This window comes from Gigantopelta aegis, chromosome 6, assembly GCF_016097555.1.
Source record: "Gigantopelta aegis isolate Gae_Host chromosome 6, Gae_host_genome, whole genome shotgun sequence".
Taxonomy (NCBI): Eukaryota; Metazoa; Mollusca; class Gastropoda; order Neomphalida; family Peltospiridae; genus Gigantopelta; species Gigantopelta aegis.
In genome coordinates this window covers 84294408-84305430 of record NC_054704.1, presented here as the reverse complement: position 1 = coordinate 84305430, position 11023 = coordinate 84294408, and positions in this window count along the sequence as shown.

The window sequence follows — 11023 nt, the reverse complement described above, 5'->3', positions numbered from 1 at the left end:
CTGGAATGTCCCTTTTTATGTCAATCTTTACTGTCCTCTCACCTGTCTTGACTTTGGTGTTTCTCCACGTAGAGAAGTCAGTGTCTACTATGATAGACCCATATGCTATCATCACCGCATTAAGGTACTCGTTGGTAACTGTGAGGGGAAGTCCCCTCAGTCTCACCCACGTACCCCCTGGGAAACGTGGCGCTACTTGGAAAGCTCTGCCCCTGACAGCTACTCCCGTGAGCTCTAGTTGATCTCGAAGCTCTTTCGAGTCGACGTGCAGTTCCCAGGTGTTTTTTCCTTTTGGGATGGCGGCTAAAAGGTGGTCTACAATAGAGCCCAGGGCCCGGCAGATCTCCTCTCCCGTGAGGGGTGGGGTGTATCCTGGGGCGTGGAGGTAAAGAGGGTGATCGTACTCACCACCTTGATCCTCGACTTGAGTCGACGTAGTCTGGGCAGAGTTGTTGTCCTCCGTCATTCTTGTCCGGTTGGAAACAGGAAAAAAAGCAAAAACTAGATTTAAGTTAAAACGGATTTGAAAGATTTACAATTGCCAAGCAAATGAAAATCAGCACTCTGCGGCGGTATTGCCACTGCGCAAAGTCCCTGTTGCCGCTACTAATATTGCAGGAATATTAGTATAAAGATAAGGTATTTTCTTAAAGAACATGAAAAAGACCAGAAAATTATTAGAAGTTAGATTGCAGCCGTAAATTTTAAATTGAATCCAATTGTGGAGCGATTGACCATGTTTGACATCCAATAGCAATGATTAAGAAATCCATATGCTCTAGTGGTGTCGTTAAACATATGTTTTCCACACTTGAAACATACCTCTGGCTGGTCTCGGTATCTCACACTGAATTTCATATTGTGGCTATTGAAGAGGCGTGGTATGGCTCGGTTGATTTTTATTTTTTAAGTTCTTCCCCCTGTCTTGATAGTTGTGTACCGGCCTCGGGGGCGTCGTAGTTAGGCCATCGGTCAACAGGCTGGTAGGTACTGGGTTCGGATCTCAGTCGAGGCATGGGATTTTTAATCCAGATACCGACTCCAAACCCTGAGTGAGTTCTCTGCAAGGCTCAGTGGGTAGGTGTAAACCACTTGCACCGACCAGTGGCCCATAACTGGTTCAACAAAGGTCATGGTTTGTGCTATCCTGCCTTTGGGAAGCGCAAATAAAAGATCCCTTGCTGCTAATCGGAAAGAGTAGCCCATGAAGTGGCGACAGTGGGTTTCCTCTCAAAATCTGTGTGGTCCTTAACCATATGTCTGATGCCATATAACCGTAAATAAAATGTGTTGAGTGCGTCGTTAAATAAAACATTTCTTTCTTTGATAGTTGTGTTTCGCCAGACGGAGCAGGTGGGGCTAGACACAATCTGACCGTATTGCGATACGAGCTCCTCGATGAAACTGTTGTGAACAGAGAGTGGGAGACCCTCACTCAGGTGTCTCCTGGGTACCGCTCCATGATGTTGCAGAAACGCCCGCGGATCACGAACCCTTCCAGAACTAGCTGGTCGCTGATTTCGTCTTCAATGGCGATGATGCCCCAGACGTCCTTGCCCTTGGGAATGACATTAACGATATGGTCAGCGACGGGGCCCAAAGCTCGACAAACCTCCTCCCCGGTGAGAGCTGGACAGAACACCGGAGTGTAAAGGAAAATCTCTTCCATTGTTAACACGGCGGGTAAACAAAAGACAATACTCACAAAAACTTGACTTGAAAGAAACTGGTTACACCAAGCGTGCTTACAAGAGCCTTTCAGAACGAAACTAGAAAACAAAAGGCCGAGAAGCTATGACTGGTAAATTACCGTATGTTTGACATCCAATAGCCAGTAGAAATCAATGTGCTGTAGTGGTGTCGTTAAGCAAAACAAACAAACTACTGTCTATACATTTTAATGGAACAGCAACAAGTGAGAGCGTTGAAGGTAAGAGACACTGCAGTGAAGTCAAGATCCCTTGCTGCTCATGGAACAATATAGCGGGTTTCCTATGAAGAGTACGAGTCAAAATTACCCAAAGTTTATGTCATATGCACTCGAGTACCTAAACGTAGAAGCCAACATACGAAAATTTGTACTTGTTTTCTGCATCCTGAGTCACAACCAATGGAAAAAACACCGTCCTTTCACGTGGGAAAAAATCATATAAGACTGAGTCCAAGCAAATATGGCTCTTGTAATGCTTTTCTACATTTATGATAATGTTCTATTTTTATTGTTGTTTTCTCCCTTCCTCGAGGAAAGGAGGTCAAAAATGATTAAGAATATAAATCCGCATTTCAAGGTACGGATTCACAGACAGGATAAGTTTGATTTACTTTCCAAAACTGGAGAGCAGTCCCCCCAGGTGTGTGTGTGTGGGGGGGGGGGGGGGGTAAGTCAAGAGCGCAGCTAACCACGTCTACTCTCATCGCGAGTTGAGCTGAAGTCTGTCGTTTTCAAATGAAGAAAATTCATGTAAGACTGAGTCCAAGCAAATATGGCACACATAGAAGTATTAGAACGTATAATGATTTTCTACATTTATGATAATGTTCTATTTTTATTATTGTTGTTTTCTCCCTTCCTCATGAAAAGGAGGTCAAAAATGATTAAGAATATAAATCCGCATTTCAAGGTACGGATTCACAGACAGGATAAGTTTGATTTACATACCAAAGATGAAAGGTCACTTTGCGGCTTTTAAATAAATTACTAAAGAATTCATCCTAAATGTCTTGCATATATTATAAATATATGTTATTAATAATTACAATTTTAACATGTTCTAAAATATGTTCACTTAATTTCACCTGTAGACTATTGTTACATTTTATATTTTACATTGTTTTAGTTCTAAACGTATTTGGACGTATCTATTAAGATTAATAATAATGTACAGAAACAAATTCAGTCTAATCTTACATTCCAAGTCTGGAGCTCCACGCGGTAAGAAGTGTTTGTTTCGCTTGTGCACACTGCACGTACTTTCGTGTGCTCGACTTGGGGGTCCTTCATTTCTCCTTCTGACTGTCGACTTGTTTTTTTTGTGACTCATATGACGGCCATTCTACAGAACGCCACAGCTGTTCGCGTTTACACTCTACATATCCGAGCCTGTCCTAGCAGCACTGGGCGATTGACCGCCCCACTCTAAGAAGAAACAGGAAGCGGGGTCGGCCCCTACTACTCTTTTTCTAGACTTTACCTTGCTTTATAATGATACCATCTCGTATCCTCCGGACTCGGGGCCCGTCCACGCCACTATATCAACCCATGACGACTGGACTATACCCTAGTCTGATACTCTCTTTCTCGTTCAGACGGATCCGGCTTCTCAAGATCTGTATTTCAGCACAGCAGTACACCTTCAACGTCTATCGACTGTCAATCTAGGGGTTTTCTTGACGGAATGCAACCCATCTCGTCCCTTTAAGCTGTGCACCCAAACGGCCTTAACGAGGCCACTCACGTGGACATATCGATCGGACTTTAAACGTTTAGATCTGCGTTCAAATTTTATGTTGAAATTACTTTAAAAAAAAAAAAATTATTAAATAGTCCGATCCTCTCTTCTTTCTCTTATTTAATTTTGAACTGTTCTTCTAAAATGCTCCAACTTATATAAATATTCGGCCGAGCAGTCAATTCTTTTTTATTTTTTATTCTATTAACTTTTTTACTAATTGTTATTTTCCAAAATCTGCCCATTTTAACCCCCCCCCCCCTTCCCCTCCGGAGGTCGGAATCGTGATGGGCGTGTTCGAAACCCTAGTGGTATATGGGCACGTTAAACTAGTTATCATCATCATCCTGACTCGGGATGGGCGTGTTCGAAACCCTAGTGGTATATGGGCACGTTAAACTAGTTATCATCATCATCATCATCATCATCATGTAATCTTAGTAGCATAATATTATATTATTAGTACCCCGATTTATGTATATCTGAATCTGAGGGTGTATACTACCAACTCAAATCCCATAGACGACAATAGTAACATATGTGGCTAAAACTCCTACCTGCAGCATATCAATCAACATAAACGCCACGGATATAAATACTACCACCCCTCACACTTAAAATGAATCAGGAAAAAATGGGGGTCAAGCTGCTCGTTTTTGGGATAACGGGTAGCGTCTATGACTACCTTAGTTCCGCACAAAATTCGAGTACTTTTTTTTTTACAGGTACTCCATACATGTTTCAAGCACAGGCTACTTGACACACTCACATTTAAAACCAATCACAGGACTTGTGGTGTTCACATCTCTATCAAAAGTTCGGTGCACCTCGAACTTTGACCGAGACGGAAGTTATTTGGTTTAGTACTACCTGAACTGTTTGTACATGCTCAATTAAATAGTTTTTTGCATGATCGCCATAAATAATTTAAATACATAAATAAAACAACTAGACGTGTTGCAATGTAGATACGGGCCATGGTTTTTTGCCCTATTTTTGTTCATGCGCAGAAATTAAAATCTTTACAAAAATTGGATATATTAAAATGTTTTTGCTGCTCGACTGTGCACTTCTGTGTGACTGGGAACTTAAACAAATGGTAGTTTGCTTATGGAAAATCCAAATGGCGCGACTTAACAGGGTGCGAGTATACTACTACTACTACGACGACGACGACGACGTCTACTACTACTACATGCCATGGATGTAAGGTAGTGAAGTCAAGCCCTCCCACCCCACCCCCCGGAACCCTGCCACTACCATACTTGTGCCTAGGGTCAATAAACTTCTTAAAACAAAAAAAATAAAATAATGTTCACGTCTGTTGTATGATTTCTGTTCTAATATATCCACATGTTTACAGTTTGACTTTCAATGATAAGGTCACTTTTTAAAGTTTAATCGTTCTAATTTGTAAGTCACGAAACTAGCTAAGTAATATATCTATCTATCTATCTATCTATCTATCTATCTATCTATCTATCTATCTATCTATCTATCTATCTATCTACCTATATCTATGTATGTAACTCTATTCCTAACTGGTTAATTTTTAGTTAACCCTTAACTACTCATTCAGTAACCTTGTAACACAGAATTAATACTGGTACCTATCACAATAAAGACAATAACCTACAGTTTACCTAGGTCCTCTAGGATGACTGGTTAAGCTTTATATATATTAGACAGTGAGCCTACAGTTTACTGCGTCAGATTACCGGCAGCACCGTCTAAATAATATTGGTATAATACATATTTAAAGTCACATCAATCACATCAATCACATCACGGTTATACACAGAGCAGAAAATATATAATTACCAGTCCGGACGGACAGCGATCCCTGGAAGCCTTCCTATGTTTGTCCCTGATATCTCTAAAACCCTAGCTATTTATCATAAATCGGAATATCGCCTGGGGGTACATCGCAGCCCTCCCCCTATCAAGTGATATTTCCACAGCGGCCATGCCGGCATATTTTTCTTAGCAGCCTAGACTTGTTGACGCCTAGTCGCCAAAAACACGGTTGTAAAAACCGCACTCGCGGAGGTATTACGTAACTACTGGCCACATGGCCTCCGTACTTGGGCTGGGTGTGTATTGAGAACTGCACACGGCCCTCTAAAACAATTAATATCGCCACAGGCGAAAACAAAATTAAGAGCATGTTTCGTCACAATCTGTGTGTGGGGCGATTACATGACAAAAGTAATCGATTACGATTACGATTACTTAAGAATGTCATGATTACGATTACGATTACGATTACAATGAAACTGAAAGTAATCGATTACGATTGGTCATGATTACGATTACGATTACGATTACAATGAAAATGAAAGTAATCGATTACGATTGCGATTACACTGCCCAGTAATCATGATTACATTTTCACAAATATGAACTATTTTTGATGACTATGTGTCAAAATTGCCAAATGTTTGATATTCAATAGTCCATAATTAATTAATCAATGTACTACAGTAGTGTCGTTAAACAAAACAAACTTTACTTATTACATGAATATTTAAAACATATTATTATATTTAACGACAAAACGTAATTACATGTGTGTTAATCCCCAAGCTGCTATAAGAAATCAAAGCACGCCCCTTTAATCGCCGAACTGCTCTAGTTCAGTGTCACATAAAACAAGACATATAGATTACAGTTATCAAAGGTACGAGTTGTCAACTATGACAATACATCAAAAGTGTTGAATGCGATCGGTTGTACTGTGGCAGACTGTTTGCATTTGTTAGTCTTAATGACTGCAGTCAACCTTATCTCCTGTCTGTAAGCTTGACTGGGCAGCCAAATCCACACACAGCAACAAGTTATTTAACATATATAACCCCTCCCTCCAAAGCATTCCTATTCGAGCTGGCAGTCGATTCTTGGATTCTTACCTCGACCTTCAGACAATGAAGTTGTCTAGCGAGAACGTGGTGATTTCTCTACCCCCCACCCTGGGGGCTGTGTTGCGTGTACTTGGCCCACTAGTCAAGTACCGCATTGAACACAACGGAGACAGTGCTGTTGTAACCTTGAGTTACGGAGCTACCAATTCATCAGCATCGAAGAGGAGGAACCGGAGGCGGCGACCTAAGACTTCGCAGGGGGGACCAAACCTGGCGGCTCAACCGCCAGGAGCGGTCCCACCTGCCCCGAAGAGGAAGATCAGACCAACGGGAGCGAGACAGGGTGATCCAAACCCGGTGGCTAAACCACCGGGGGCGGTTCACTCTGCGCAGCCGCTCCCAGTTTCTGACCGGAAGCACTCGCCAGGAGCGGAACAGGGGGGACCAAAGCTGTCAGCTCCACTGACAGTGGCGATCCCTCCTGACGACCCACCTGCTGAGATGGAAACTGGACACGTCATCGTGACGGACCCCCCAGCGAGCCCACAAGCGCCTTCCATTGCTGTTGTTGCTGACCCTGCAGCCGGACGGGAGTCCAAGAGGAGGAAGATGTCAACGGTGTCCGAACCGGGGAGACTCGACCAATCCGAATGGACTATCGTCTGTGACAACATCCCATCCAAATGGCAGGGAGCTATCCACGGCGATTTCACTGACACCAACCAACTGAAGGGACTTTGGAACGAAAACAATTGGCGAAATCTACCCAACGGAATTGGAAAATACCAACTTCACCCAACAGGATCTGGCAACCAGATCCACGTGACTGCACAACAGGACGGACTATTCAGGCAAGGACTCTTGATACCGGATATGTCCAACTCTACGATTCATCGTATCCTCAAGATAGTGTTGAGAGATATATATCCGGCAGCCATCTACAGGAATATCAAGGTCTTGATTGAAGGACTCCCCAACTTCAGGCCTGGGCAGTCCATCACCTCGCCATGAGTCCTGTTATACCAACCTCCTACCAACCTCCTTTGCCTCCGTGAGTAACCTCTTTTTTTTGGGCTAGTTAGACTTTAAACGTTTTGGAAGCAGTTCAAAATTCTTATGTTTATTTTTTTTATAAGTAGTCTAACGCACTTTATTTCGGCGCCCGTTCAATTGCTCAAAATCACCTTAAAAACTTTTTGCCCGAGCAGTCTTAACTATTTTTGGTTAAATTTTAGAGTCCGGACATGTTTTGGATGCAGTTACTCTTTGTAGACTTAGGTAAAATACAGGCTTCACCGAGGAATCGAAATTCAGCCAATCAGAGCACGGCTCCCACTCGGTGTACTTCAAGTTTACGAAGTGTCTGCTATTTGGCCCGCGCTCGCGTCGACCTTACTAAATGGCTTATTCCAAATTCCGCCCACCTCAAACTTATCCCCCCCCCCCCCCCCCCCCTGCTCCGGAGTTAGTCACTGGCGAAGTCAGAGGCTAAATCCGTGGTGGGCGTGCCTGAACCTCTGTGGATAGGGGCACGTAAAAAGAGTTTCCCAGTTTCCCAGTTTCTGAGCTGGCGATGAAGACGGACGCTGTTCCATGCTCTCTCGTGTTACCCCCCCCCCCCCCCCCCCACACACACACACACACACACTCCTGGAGTATTAATTGCTTCGTATGGCACGCTGATAGAGTACCGCGTCGCGTACACCGGGTCACGGGCAACCGTGACTTTGGTGTACAGCGACCCTGCTCCACAAAAGAAGAAAAGGGGACCGAGGAAGAGGAAACGTGCGCCAGGGGCGGCACGGGGGGGGGGGGGGGGACAAAGCTGGCGGCTCAACCGCCAGCGGCGGTCCCTTCTGCGTCGTCGCCCCCAGCCCGACCGGACAAGCCAGACAAGCCAGCTGAGGAAACCCAGCAAGTGAAGTCTGACGAGTCGACGCCAGGAGAGGAGCTGAACATTGCCAGGTGGGAGACTCCACGGCCAACGTCTCCCGTTCCTGCACCTTCTCGTTCGACCTTCTCGGCCTTTTGGTTGCGGACAGTGAGTTTCTTGTTTTCGCGTGCAAATAAATAGGTTTTACCTTTTATTTGACGTTTTAAACTTAACAAGTTTAATTTTTATTTTTGGCTTCACGTCAAAAAAGTTATTTTTTTGAAGGAAAAAACAGCCTGTTTTTTTGGATCGAAAGATGTTGGAGCAAGAGTCATCTGCCCTTTTTTCCGATCAAGCCACCGATCAAGCTACCGGAACCAGCCGGACTTCCCCGACCACTGAACGGACTTCACCGACGCCAGCCCCGACCAACGCGAGGGAGAGTGAGTATTCTCATCCTCTCTATTTAAACGCGCCGGGATTCACCCCCCCCCCCCTTAAGGGAGAGGAAATCTGTAGGGCCCTAGGGCCCATCACAGATTACCTGCTGGCCGTTGTGCCCAAGGGGCGCAACGTTTGGGAAATACACGCCAGGACCCAAGAAGTTAGGGACAGACTAGAGGTCCAGGGACTAAGTGTACGCGACCACCACTGCGACGTTGGCCCAAGGTTCCCTGGGGGCACTTGGGTCAAAATACGAGGGCTCCCACTAGACTACCCCAACTTCCACGTAGACGAGATCCTAGGAAGATACGGTACAGTGGTAATCAGATCGAGCCATTCTACGTGGAGAGACACCAGTGTCAAAACTGGAGAGCGTTCCCTAAAGGTAGACATACGTAGGGACATTCCCGGCAAACTTCAGACAAGGCAGCACCTCTGGTTTCAGGTAAGATACCGGAACCAGCCGGAGTTGTGCTTTGCATGTGGCAAAGCAGACCACCACCAGTGGGACTGTCCAGATCGCCAGGTAACTTTCTCAGACGTAGTTAGGGGAGGTAACATCGAGAAAGTACTAGAAGGAGCGCCCCCTCCACCAACCCCAACTCACCCTCTGATACTGACGAAACTGAGCTAATCATCAGCACCACGGCCCAATCCTCTGACAAGGAATTGTCAGCAGCTAGGAAAGAGGAAGAGAGAGACAGATTAGTGAGCTTAGAAAAAGTTGAGAGACTGAGGAAAGAGAGAAAGAAAGAAAGAAAAGAGGAAAGAGAGAAGGAGAGAGAGAAAAAGAGGGACCTTTCCTCATCAGAGGACCAAGCTACTCCTGAGAAGTCAGCATGCCATGTCTTACCAGCGGCGCCCCCCTCCAGGACCAAGGGGCTAAAGGTCACCAAAACGTAGGTTTTGGGGACTTAGACACACTCCTCTCCCCCAACCCATCACGACCCGGAACGACCCCCGACTATGATACTGATCACCCTTCAAACCTTGCCCCGGATAACGGATCGGACCCGCCCCCGGACTACCCTAACCCACCCGCTCAGCGGCCAGGCAAAAAGTTTTCGTCGTTTTCGTTGTGTTCCATTGTGTATTGTGTCTTCTGTGTGATAACAAATGTCTTCAAGCTTTCTCAAGTGTTTTCGTGTGGAGATGTGCCTCTGTTTTCCTATGTGTGTGTTTCTGTGTGTTTCCAAGGATCTGTGTTTTCTAAAATCGTTTTCCGTGTATATAAAACCATGTTTTGTGCTTGTATCCTATTTATGTATGTTTTATGTACGTCATACAGGTGTGGGAACTTCATAATTAATGTCGACCACCCCTACCCCCCTGTGACTAAACCGGCTAACAAGCCTTATTTGTTCGTTCTTGTTTGCATTTTCGTGTGTCTTGTGGTGAAAAAAACTCACTCGTTGCGTGTTCAAGTGTTTTCGTGTTTCCATGTGTGTGGTTATGTTCTAATCCAAGTGTGTTCTAAAATCGTTTTCCTTGTATATAAAACCATGTTTTGTGTTTGTACCCTATTTATGTATGTCTTATGTACGCTATACAGATGTGGGAACTTCATAACGAATGTCGACCACCCCCACCCCCCTGTGACTAAACCGGCTAACAAGCCTTATTTGTTCTTTCTTGTTTGTATCTTCGTGTGTCTTGTGGTGAAAACTACTCACTCGTTGCGTGTTCAAGTGTTTTCGTGTGGAAATGAACCTCTGTGTTTCTATGTGCGTGGTCATGCTTTAATCCAAGGATGTGTGCTTTCTAAAACTGTGTTCTGTGTATCTAAAATCATGTGTTGTATTTGTACCCTATTTGTGAATGTTTTATGTACTTTATACAAGTGTGGGAACTGCTTAACCAATGTTGACCACCCCCACCCCCCTGTGACTGAAATGGCTAACAAGCCTCATGTGTTTGTGTTTGCTTGTACTTTTGTGCGTCTTGTGTTGTCGTTCAGTGCTATATATTATAAATTTTTCCAGGCTACAACACCAACACAGAGACCCAGGCCACCACAGTAGTATCAGGGCCTGTATAACCTCATGACCTACTTTCCGTGACCTTGACCTTGATGACGTCACGTGACCTCGTCCTGTATAGCCCCATGACCTACTTTCCGTGACCTTGACCTACTTAGACTGGCCTTGATCTTGATGACGTCACGGACTACTGTACCGTGTGCAACGTCCTACTGACCCGGCCCCGACCTACTTAGACTAACCATGACCTACTTAGACCGGCCCCTGACCTACTTAGACCGGCCCTGACCTACTTAGACCGGCCCCTGACCTACTTAGACTAACACGAAAGAGTATAAAAAGGCTAGATACGGTTTCATTATCATTCGCTCGCCGAAAACGACCACATCTACTACGTCATTGTTATTCGTTTGAGAT